This window comes from Tyto alba, unplaced genomic scaffold (assembly GCF_018691265.1).
Source record: "Tyto alba isolate M040663 unplaced genomic scaffold, T.alba_DEE_v4.0 Super-Scaffold_27, whole genome shotgun sequence".
Lineage (NCBI taxonomy): Eukaryota > Metazoa > Chordata > Aves > Strigiformes > Tytonidae > Tyto > Tyto alba.
In genome coordinates, this window is record NW_024881301.1 from 10,944,867 (window position 1) to 10,956,639 (window position 11,773).

Consider the following 11,773-nt stretch of genomic DNA (forward strand, 5'->3'; position numbering starts at 1 on the left):
ATGACAGCTCACTTTCTGTGTGGGTGGAAGCAGATGGGATCCTGTTAAAAAAAGTCCAAAACCAATTGAAAGCCTTTGGAATCCCACTCAGAGTTACTAACTGTTGCTTTCCATATTCACCTGTATTATCTCTGAACACAAATAAAGAAAGTCAATCTGTAAATTAAATTAACTCCCTTCTAGGAAGAAGGAAAATCAAGCCAACAAAACCAGAAATACAACAGAAAAACTGAGATTGAATTAAACAAATTAATTCACTCATGCATTCATAAGCCAAACCTTACTAATAGAGCATTTTGTACATTTTCTATTTGTTTACCAGAGTTTGCCAGACTAAGTCCAATGTTGCAGGTCATCTTCTGGAAAATGCAAAGGATTGCTCGGGGGGTTGTCTAAACCATTATCAGTCCTTTGCTCCTCCAAAGCCTCTGTGGTTGTCCCTGACCCATCCACGCTTCTCCTTACAGCCTCACCTATTTCATTCTGCAAGGCTGTCTCAGTATCTTGACTGCTTCTCTCTTCCCTCCTCCTCCTCCTACAGAAGCTCTGTTTGGCTTCATGTCACCATCTGTAAGCACCTACCTTGCATTGGGGAGCTGACTCCTGTTCAGTCCAGTCAACCATAGGTTTTAATCTGTCTCCTATTTGCTCTACCACATAATTTTGGTAGGACTAGGAATATCCATAGCCCAATCTATAAAAAAAAACCCAACTAAACAAAATCATCCCCCAAAGACTGGAAGAATCTAGTTCTCCTAAACTTGTAGAAGATTCTTCTTCTACATGAAGAATCTAGCTCTCCTGAAGCCTGCTGCCATGAGGTAAGTGAGGTTTATTAACGGATATAAACAAAAGTCAACTGGTTATTTCCAAAATTCTGGAAACCAGTGATATAGCTAGTGTTGATGTAGAACAAACTACATAGAGTTTCTTCAGAAGCAGTAAGTGGCAGGTTTTAATTGCTCTGTGCAATTGAAGAGCAAAAGCAACAAACATTCAGAGACAGCCCCAGACAGCACTCCAGAATGAGCCCAGCCAGATGCTGCATTCCTCCTCCTCCTGTTACAACAGCCATCGCCAGCCTTGCCCTTATCACAACGTCCTCCATGACCCCGCCGCTATATTCTTCTTCCAAGCACAAAAGCCTCTCTAAATTCAAGTGTTTTTTGATGAATCATGGGATAATTCAGGCTAGGAGGGACCTCAGGAGGTCTCTGGTCTATGCTCCTGCTCTAAGCAGGATCAGCTGTGAGATCCAGCTGGGTTTCTCAGGGCTTTGTCCAGTTGGGTCTTGAAAACCCACAAGCATGGAGACTGCACAGCCTCCCTGGGCAACCTATGACTCTGGCTGCCCTGCTGTCCTTGGGGTGAAAAAGCTTCTCCCTGTAACCAGTGTGAACCTCTTGTTTCAACTGGTGTCCACTGTCTCTTGGCATTCCACCACATACTGCTGGAAAGAGCCTGGGGTGACATCAATTCTACTCTTAGTGAAAGGAAATCACTCCTTATACTTTTAGCTCTGATATTTATCTGTTTATGCAAAGTACACGTTGCTCTTTCATTTAGATGACTGTTTCAGATTTTAACTTTGCTAACTGCATTTGCCAAAAATTCAAATATAACCAAATCAGAGTGAAAGTGAAAAATAAATCTAAAAATAAAACTTGGGTGAAAATGCCCATCCATGTGATCACATCAAACTTCCTCTGATATGCCATGGTGAAGGCATGAGCACTGCAGCACTCATATTACTGCTCTTCCAGATATTGAAGCAGCATCTCTTTATATAGGTGCAACACAAGAGCCAATTATTCTTGTACATTAGAAAATAGGCTAAAAAAGCAAGATACGTGCTGAAGCAAAGCCACAAGGAACACACTCTGCTAGTTTTCAGACTCAAAGAGCTTTAGGTAGTGCATCCATCACCATAAATATGCATTATTTCTGTTCCTAGCACAGGAGCTATTACTTTCTCAAGCTGATCAAGGCTTCTTAGCACATCAAAGCACGGCAATCCAGAGCAGCAGTCCACTTATGGACCTTACTGCTACTCAGTTAACAAATGACCATGTACCAGTCATGCAGAAGGCTTCTTAACTGCACTCCAAAGCCACACTGCTGAGGAATAAGAGATACATAACTGGCACCAAGAGGGGAGAAAAATGCAGCAGTGGAACATATGTTCATCCTGCCCAAAAGGTCACACAAAATGTGATTAGTGCCATTATCCTCCAGGACTCTGAATATTGCCTCAAGACAAGGGCTTTCCAGCATAAGCTATGGATCAATAAAAAGGATTAAGCAGCGATACTACAGAAATGGTCAAAAGCAAAATATCAGGTTTTAGCTCAGATTTCTCCAAAGCTGTGCCTGAGAAGAAACTCTTAAGTTTAAAGACCCATCTTTTGGTCTCAGGCTCTTTGCATCAGTGCAAGATGAAGGTGCAGCAGATTGTGTACATTCAAGACTGAAAAGGAAGGAGGAGAGGGAGAGAGGCAATGCCAACACACACACCCTCCCTCCCCCCGCCATGGGGTGTGCACCAGCTAAACCCGGCTGCAATCTGTCAGAGAGCAGCCAGTGCCCAGCCCCACGCTCACTCCCACCCCTTAGCCGGGGTGGGGCCACCACCACACCCGGGACACTCGCATCACCCCGGGATGGGACAGGCAACCAGCACCATGCTCAAATCATATATGCCTTCTCCAAGAAAACTTAAGGTTGTGCATAAGTGAGGCTGTCACCACACAGGTGAGAGGTGAAGCAAGTTATTTTCCTTAATTGAGCCTAATAGTAGTAACAAGTCACTCCTGCTAGGTCTAAATAGCTCAGAGAAAAATCCCAAGGCCACTAAGCTGCTATCCACCTCCAGTCAGTGCTCAGAGGCAGCTTTACTCCTACAGACAACACTGGGTGAACACTTCCACCTCCAACCATACTTTGAGTGGATCTCTGGGCTGATATGTTTGCAGCAAATATTTTCACTGCAGCAGTCCAGTCACCTTTAATTGAAACTACAGAGTGCCAGAGCCTTGTCCTCAGGGAGCAACAGTGAGTACCCCCAGACTGGTATTCTGCAGGTCAGCTGTCTGCACACAAGTAAAGAGTATGACCCTGAGAAAGCTCTGTGTCTCCCTTTTTTTTAAAAAAATAATAATAATAATAAAAAAAAAATAGATCTCACCAGAAACACTAGACTACTTGGGATGGAAATCATTTTCATGGAAAATTCTGGTACAATATTTAATGCAAACATGCTATTAACACATCATCTCTTAAAGTTCACACAACAGGCAATACCAATATTAGGAACAGCAAGGAGAACCACACAGTGCTTTTCTGAAAAGCCATCCAATTAATTATTTTCTGTCTGAACTGTTTGCAGAAACAACTGAATAAGCCAGAAAAGAAAAATTAAAGTGTTCTAAGCCATTGCTTCACAGTGTGTTTTGCAGAAAAATCATTTAAAAATTATTACAAAAGCAATAACACTCAATCTCATAAAATGACACTATTTCAAATTAATCCACTGCATGTTAATTCCTTCACCTTTGCCAACAATAAAACAAAAAAAAAAAAAAACACCACTCCATCAAAAAAAAAGTTGAACTTGGTAAACTTTGCCTGTTGCTTCTATAAAAACCAACATCCCTAAAGCAGACCTATCTTTCATCAAGCCCAAATTCCAATAAATAACACTGCTCCTCTTTATTCAAAGTAAGCATAAGCAAGTGAAACTCATTTTGCAGACTCACCAAAATCATCCATATTCCAGGAGGCAACCGTTTATCCAGTTCATGAAGTCCATGGTTGTAGCATGGTCACAGCAATCAGCAGAAAAATGAAGGAGAGAAAAAAAAAAAAAAGAACTAAATTCAGAGAACAACACAATATGACTGTTTTCTCTAAAGTCACCATTACAGAATAGTTTCAGATAACTCATTAAATGGACCGAACATATACCCACACCCCTAACTTACTCTAAAAAGAAATAAAATACACATAATAGCAATGTCATATTGATAAAAGAATAATAATTACTGTCTAATAATGATCTATCAAATCTGGACTCATAAGGAAGGTTTTGTGAGGCAGAAAAATATATTAAAAAAAAAAAAAAATCAAATCTTTTACTGTATTTCCCCCCCATCAGGCAGTAACAGGTAGGCAACATCATATACAGAAAAGGTATATTATTTTCTCACACTGCTGACATTTCTAAATCCTTGATGAGGAGATGGAACATTTGGCAAGGAAGTAAGTCAAAACTACCACAGGCCACAGCAACTGATCATTTTCAGAATCTTCAGTCAAGGATGGGGGACTGATAATTTATTCTTTGCAGTTAAGGGGGCTTGCAGCCTACCCCACAGTCACATATCTACACATGGTTACACACCTGAAAACTGTCAAGAACACGCAAACTGAAATGACGACGTTTTTGGAGTTGGACTTCAGACAGTGCCCGGGTGATGGAACCCAGTAAGTGTCACTTCTCTCTTACTAATAAAAAGCCAAAGAACAAATTTTATAGCTTCCCCAGGGTCAGCACTGATTTATTTTGGCAACTGCTCCAAAACATTCAACCAATTTAGCATTTGGGATTTTGCATTTTTGTTTGGTTGGGTTTTTAAATTATTATTCCTTTGGAGAGGGAATACTTCAAAGACATCTGTACAAAATACCCATTGCTATGGGTTAACCTAAACAAACTGCACGTGTGTATGTAACATCAGTGAAAGGCATGCTCTTCTTTTGACTAGAGAAACCAAATGTGTTTGGAAGTTAAGGAAGAGCACAAGGTCCTGAGTGCAGAGACACCAGATGCGGAGAGTGCTGAAGCCTGCAGTGGAGAGGAGGTGGTGGAGGAAACGCTGCCACCTTCTCCCAGCAGCTGTATGATCATCAGATTGACCATCGTGTAAAGAGTGCCAAGGCTGTCAAGATGCCAAGACAAAGGTCATTGGCAAAGTCTCTCATGACATATTGGGACATCGTCCCATTTCATATGTTTCGACCATCCAAATTCTTCAAACAGCTGTTCTCAGGAATACTGATATCCTCACAACTCAGCAATCTTCTGATTCAGCGAAGGGGCCTGGGGCCAGGACAGCATTCTGACCTCCAGAAATTCCATGGCAGCATAGGAAGGTAGCGAGCCACCTGCACATAACCTGGTTTGGTTTCTTTTCAATCCTCATAGAAACCATGCCTTATGAAGGCAAATTTATCTGTTGGTGTCAAAAAGGAAAACATAACTGGCACAGTCAACTAATTTGCAGCCCCCCTATGGATAATGGCTGATGAGTTACCTCCTCCTCTGCCTCCACGGTCCATTAATAAGACAGCACGAAAGACTGTAGAAGAAGGATGATGATTGCTCATATATTTACCACTTTTCTAGCAAGCAACTTTTTTTGTTGCTGTTTTTGTAGGAGTGCTTTTACAGAAGGAGCCTTTTCAACGCCTTCATGTGAAGAATATTGGAAAGGAAAGGGAAAAGAGATTGCAAAGGATTTGCCTTCATTTCTGATTTCTCTTGTCGGTCTTGTGAACTGCAGTCCTTCCCCAGAGATGTGACCATGCACCATTACTGTCAGTGTGACTTCAGCTACAGATTGCCCTCAAGATATTACCTGTCTCTTCCCTCTGCAAGGGACATTGAGATTACTGGGAGGACATTTTTACTGTAGCACACATGACTCCAAGATGCTCCCAAGGACTGTAATGGCCATTGGGTGACCTGACTAAACACAGGAGTTTAAATTAAAAGAAGTGAGGTTTTGATGTTGACATGGAGCAACATGAACATTAATGAGCTTGTCAGGAGACGAGAGGTCGAGAGATCACAGGAAAGCAGATGTTGAGTAGGTGGGAATGCTGGGAGATGTGGTGTGCAAAAGGAGGAGGAAGAAACAAAACAAAAGAGTATGGATGACTCAAAACTGCCAGAATTTGAGCAGGAGAGCTGCCAAACTAGTTTACTTAGGATGGAGAGGGGATGAAAGAGAGGGATAGTAGCGCACCATCTCTGTTGACATTATTGCATATGCATTTCTGAGTGAGAACAAAAGAATGTTGTTAAAGTTTGACATGTTCTAAGGGTCTGCTTTCCACTAGTGGTTCAGTAGGTTTGTGGTGAGGAAAAAAAAAGTCACGATACACCATGATGGGTTGGATGAACGGATGGGATATAAATTGCCTTGAGCACTACAGCAGCAGCATCCACTGCCTACACCACATGCCAGTTGCTTGGGTCAGGTTGAGGAAAGATACATTAGAGCAAGACCACAGAGACATTTTGCATTCCCCCTGCTCCTCTTCACATGCTATTTTTGCATGACAATGGTTATGAGACTGAAAACATTGGTTCAGCTTCAGGCAGCAATTTTAGGGTCAATTGCTTCTTCACCAGACACTGAAATCACAATTTTTCAAGCATCAAATTAACTGTGAATGTTTTAGGGGACAGTGAACTTTAGTTAGGCATTATTACTATGGGTCCCTTTCCTCAAAAGCCTATCTTGTAGTCCCTGTTGATATGACAGGTGCTTTGCTTTTTTTTTCTAAAAATCACACTTTAAGATGAACTCTGCAATTACACTACTTGCTTTCTGCTCCATCAGCTTATCTCTGACTGTTACACACTCTCCAGTGTACAGATCTCAAGTGGAGAAAGACACTTTCTTATCCACGTGAAGCATTTATCCATTTATCACAAAAACACATCAATATAGGATTTCCAGCTGAAAGCTTTTGAAAGTTTCCTCAAATCTTGTATGGTTCATCTTGGACCCATTCCTAATCCACAGTCACGGTAAAAGACTCATCTGGCACTAATGCACCACAAAATAAATAAACAATAAAGCCTTAATGAAGTTAGCTGTCAAAAAAAAAACCCAAAGCAAACCAAAACAAAAGAAAAAACACGGCTATGCATCTTTCCCTAATACTGTCAGTACAACAGGAAACAACTACAGGCCTTAATACTGCAACTGATTTCACTCTGAATCCAGCTGAACCAAACTGGTATTGAAACATCATCCCAGCCAGTGTTCCAGCAGGCTAGGAGAGATGGAAACTATTGGATATTGGAAAGCCATTGCTGCGGATGGTGTCAGATTTAGATTTATGATGTCACCTGCCAGTGGAAATCCTAGAACAGAATCAAATTTTTATATTTTACTCTTCTATGCAAACATCATTAAAGTGTGAATATGAAAAAGTGTTCTTTAAAATGGAAAAGACCATCCAACAATATCCTGCAAATTCTATCCACCTTCAGCTAATCTAAATGAGAAGAGGTATTTTGTATCAAAGTGGGACACTCATAAAACTTTATGGAAATAATATAGTTGACATGAGAAATTATGAAATCGGTAGTGCTGTGGAGATTAAACATTTAAGTGATACATAACATAAAGCTGAGTTTGGTTTGTTCAGTCTCCATTTCAAGTCTACAGCTCGACCTCCACAGCTTGCTATCTGACCATCGAGACAACTGAGAAAGCTCACCACATATCACAAGCAATGAGCCATACAGCTGAAAACCCCCAGTTCCTTTCAGGAAAGCGAAGGCAGCATTATCAAACCCTCCCTTCTATCCTTGCACTATAGAACCCAAGTGCTATTTGAGTTTCATGAAACACAAGCTGTGGTAAGCCCTCAGAAGGTGAGGAACTTCAGGTCTTAGCAAGGTCTCAGAGGTTCACTCAAGAACATCTCTATGAAAAAGCCATACACCCATATGTAAATAAATATATATCTAAACATAGTATACGTATGTATACGCACATGAACATGCTTATGTGTGTATGTACCTATATAAATTCTATATAATTGACATAAAGTGTGCCCATCCCCCAGCAGGTGGCACTCGTAGCACAAGCTCCTGGGGCTGGAGCACCGTGGGAGGCTTGGAGCAGGCGCTGCTCTACAGGAGGCACCATCTTCCTGAAAGGGAAAGCCACCGCGGGCACGAAAGTGTCCACCACCCTCTGCGAGACCTGAAGTGTCAAGTCCAGCATCCGGGCCAAATTCCCACTAAACTTACTGGCCAGGCACCACCTCCGTTAATTCCCTCGAGAGCTGCAAGACTCCCCCTTCCCCGCTGCTAATTCTCAGGTGCTCGTGCAGCCTTTCCCGAGCAGCAGCGTTTTGGGGGACTGAAAGGGTTCTGGAATATTTTTGACGTAGAAGCATCACATCGTGATGTCAAGACCAATACAATTAAATGTAAAGCTTCCTGCAGACTTTATCGCTTCTTCTCTCCATTTAACACACCCAACTAGCTTTCAATTAGTCCCACTAATAATTTGGGCTTTTGAAGATCTCATGAATGAGCAAATCAAAACTGGCAGAAGAAATGTTGTTTTCCTTTGATTAAAATTGAAGACTTGTTTTCACCCATGACTTAAGTGTCACTATCATATGTACATTCTTAACACACCTCATTTTTAGCTGAGTGGTGCTTCAACTTCAGCTGAGTGGGTTTGTTTTTAAAAAAATATTTGCCTGTCAAATTCAACATTCCACCCATCTTCCTCCCCTTTAAAAAAAAAAAAAAAAAAAAAAAAAAAAAAGAAAAAAAGAGTTTAGAAGCACCAATATGGAAACATCAGCACTGCATGGAGCACTGCCATTCCCCGTAAGAGAATGCCTCATGTCAGAATGAAAGATGCCTTTCCAAGGTCATTTCATGTTCCAATGGGCTTGTTATGAAGTTGTGGAACAGCGGATAAGGTTGCACGAGATAGTAAAGTGCCTTCCTAAGCTAGTTCTGGGCAGTAATGTGCAGCCAATATTTGAGTAAGGGACTTCTATAGCATTTACCTCTGAAAGAAACTTCATATGCTGAAATAAATGCTGCTGCAGGAAGGACAGAAGTAGTACTCAGATACTGATAAACTGTTTTCCTGTTATCTCCCAATTAAAAAAAAAATAAAGCCACAGAAAAGGCCATTGTCTTGACAAACTTACATTAACTACACATTTTTATGGCATGTGGCAAAGATTAGGGGGTTCTAGAAACATTAAGGGGTCTCTTCAGGAAGTTTTATTAAAATACCAACCCTTCATAATAGTGAGATTTTGATGTTAAAACCTGTTCAGTTCAGAATCAATAGTGATGACTCCACATTACAAGAACAAGGATAGCAGAGTAGATCCCTATTAGGTACTAGGACTAACAATTTCCAGGCTTAAAAAAGGAAAACAAAACAAAAAACAAACAAATCAAAACAAGCAACAAACAAACAAACCCCACAAAGCATATCTTAGAATATTTCTTTGAAAGCCTTGTAGTTACAGTGTGAGGAATGATGATCCAGTATTTTTAGACTGCTTCTAATATAGCCCGAAAATGGAGGAAATCATATAACAGTATCTTCTTAGTAGCAAGCTTTTAATACTGCCTGAGCCTATCCCAAACTCTGAAAGAAGGTAAGCATCTGTCAGCACACCGAATTGCATGTCACCATCTCAGCCATCATAGCAGGGACTAAATCCTTCTCTGAAAGAACAGGGGAACAAGCATATGAACTTCAGAGAGACGGGGTGGGGGGGGGAATCCGTCTCACAAATGGTTAGCTATATCTTAATGAGGTTTAAAGCCTGATGAAGGATCACCAGTTTGGGATTCAAAAATGCAAGCCCTTGGCATCGAAACAACCCTAGGAAAGGGGTGGTGGGGGTGCTTCTTCACGTCCCAAAGAAGCATTTTGGGGGTCCAATTGCCTGTCAGGTAAAATTAAAAAAATGGCCACCCAGCACTGAACTGTGCACAAAATGCAGAGTTTCAGTGCCTCCAGTTCTGCATTGCACTCCGCGCTCCCAGCCCCCCGCATTCCCACACGCTCCCAAACCCCACCGGCCCCCTCCACGCCGCTTCCACGCTGGCGGGTAGTGGGGGGGGTAACGGATCCCAACGCGCTATCTGCAACCGCTCCCGGGGCTCTATTGCTACTACTTTTAAATTTCCAATGAGCTGCTGTTACTACAGAAATGTAAATGACGCCGGCTGAGTAGTTTTGGGTTTTTTTTTTTTTTTTAACATCCGAAAAAGGTAGAGAAGGGGGAGGGGGGGGGGTGGGGGACGGGACGTGGAGAGAGGGGGAAACAGCCTCTCATAAATATCCACTGCTAAACATTTTTAGCGCTAAAGACGCACCGACCCCGCCGATAGCCCGCAAAACCTTGCGGCTTCATCAGGACTGGCCCCAAGGCTACACTAAACCACCCCAAAAATGGACTTCAGCACCCTATCAGCACGGGCTGGGCTTCCCAGCCCATGTTCTCCGGCCGCGCTCCAGACTGCTCAGCGCAGCGCGGCTCCCTCCCCGCTTATTCCGCGCCCCCCCCCCCCCCCCCCCCCCCCCCCCCTTTTCCGCAGCCGCCCCCGCCGCGCACCGCGCAAAGCCCGTAACTTTGCTCTGCGGCCGCCGCTGCGCCCCGGTCCCCGGGCGGATCTTCCGCGGGAGATGCCGCGCTCCGCGGAGGGGAGAGAGGCGGGAAGGACGGCTGAGGGACAGGCTCCCGCAAGAGGCGTACGCGCCTGCGGCACTACCGCGCCGCACCGCGCATTCCGCACCGCGGGCAAGTCCGCTCCGCCGCCGGAGCGGGGGCGAGGAGCCCTGCCCGAGGGCACCCCGAAACGACCCACAGAGAAGGGGTAAAGGGGGGGCGGGGGGGGCGGACGGGACACCCCAACCCCCCCCAGGGCAAAACCGCGGAGAGACAACCCCGAGCCGCAGAGCCGCGGCCTCCCGCCCGGCTTCCCCGCGGAGCGGCGCGGTGCCCCGCGGGGGCGGCCGGGGCAGCGCACGCCCCTCGGCCTTCCCCGTTGACCTCAAGCCAAGGACAGCCCGGCGGTCCCGCTGCGCATCTCGACCCGTGCTCCGCGGCGGCGAGGGCGGCCCGGGGGAAGCGAGGGGAGAGGGGACCGGCGGCTCCTCACCTGAGCCTGAGCCTGAGCCTGCCCCGGGAGGTGTTTTCCGCCGCCGCTGCGGGAGGCGCCTCCCCCCGCTCCCCGCGGAGCGCCCCGGCCCGCCGAAGTTCCGCGGAGCCGGGCTCCCACCTGCAGCGCCCGGCAGACTCCGGCAGCCGGCTCGGCTCGGCTCGGCTCGGCTCGGCTCGGCTCGGCCCGCCCCCCCCGGCTCCCGATTGGCCCCGCCGCCACCGCCGCCCCGCCCCCGCCCGCCCGGAGCCCCGCGGGGGCGGCCGGGGGGCGGCGGGGGCCGCGGAGCTGGCGGTCGGGAGCAGGTGAGGAGCAGGAGCCGTGCGGGGCATCGGGTCCTCCTGCCACCCCCCCGCCACGGGCCTTTTTTTTTTTTTTTTTTTTTTCTTGCGGGAATAAAAAAAGGGGGAAAATAATAAAAGCAGTCTCGTGACGTTACTTTGTGCCGTCGTTTCGTGGCATTAAGCGTACGAGGCGCCCGTTGCCACAGCCGGCACTGGGAGGCTCTGGTGCAGGCGCTGCCGCCCGGTCCGGACTAGTTGAACCTGGTCGTTAATGCCCTGATGAGGCAGCAGTAGCCCACGCAGGGTGTCACTGGGTGAGTGCTCCGTGACAGACCCACGGAAGCCACAAACTTCTTTACAACAGCCAAGGGACAGGGCTGGGTGAGCAGCCTGAGGACTTCCTGAGCAATACTGCCTGCCAGAAAACCCAGGCACCCCATCCTTTCTGCCTCTTTCCCTTGACAGCCCATAGCAATTTCCTGCTTTTTTTTTTTTGTTTAAATTGTAGGTAGCCCTCGCACAAGTGCACTCAGAG

General features: G+C 45.6%; 1 protein-coding gene across 1 annotated transcript in view; it reads right to left on the minus strand.

The window, feature by feature from the left end:
* The window catches only part of EPB41L3 (erythrocyte membrane protein band 4.1 like 3), a 146,018-nt gene extending 134,897 nt beyond the window's left edge, over positions 1-11,121 (minus strand). Inside the window, exons 1-2 of the mRNA XM_042797912.1 lie at positions 10,955-11,121; positions 9,414-9,419 (exon numbers count right to left, since the gene is read on the minus strand). The gene's annotated coding sequence lies outside the window, so the exon portion shown is untranslated. The remainder of the gene's footprint in view (positions 1-9,413; positions 9,420-10,954) is intronic.
* Between the last annotated feature and the right edge of the window lie 652 nt (positions 11,122-11,773).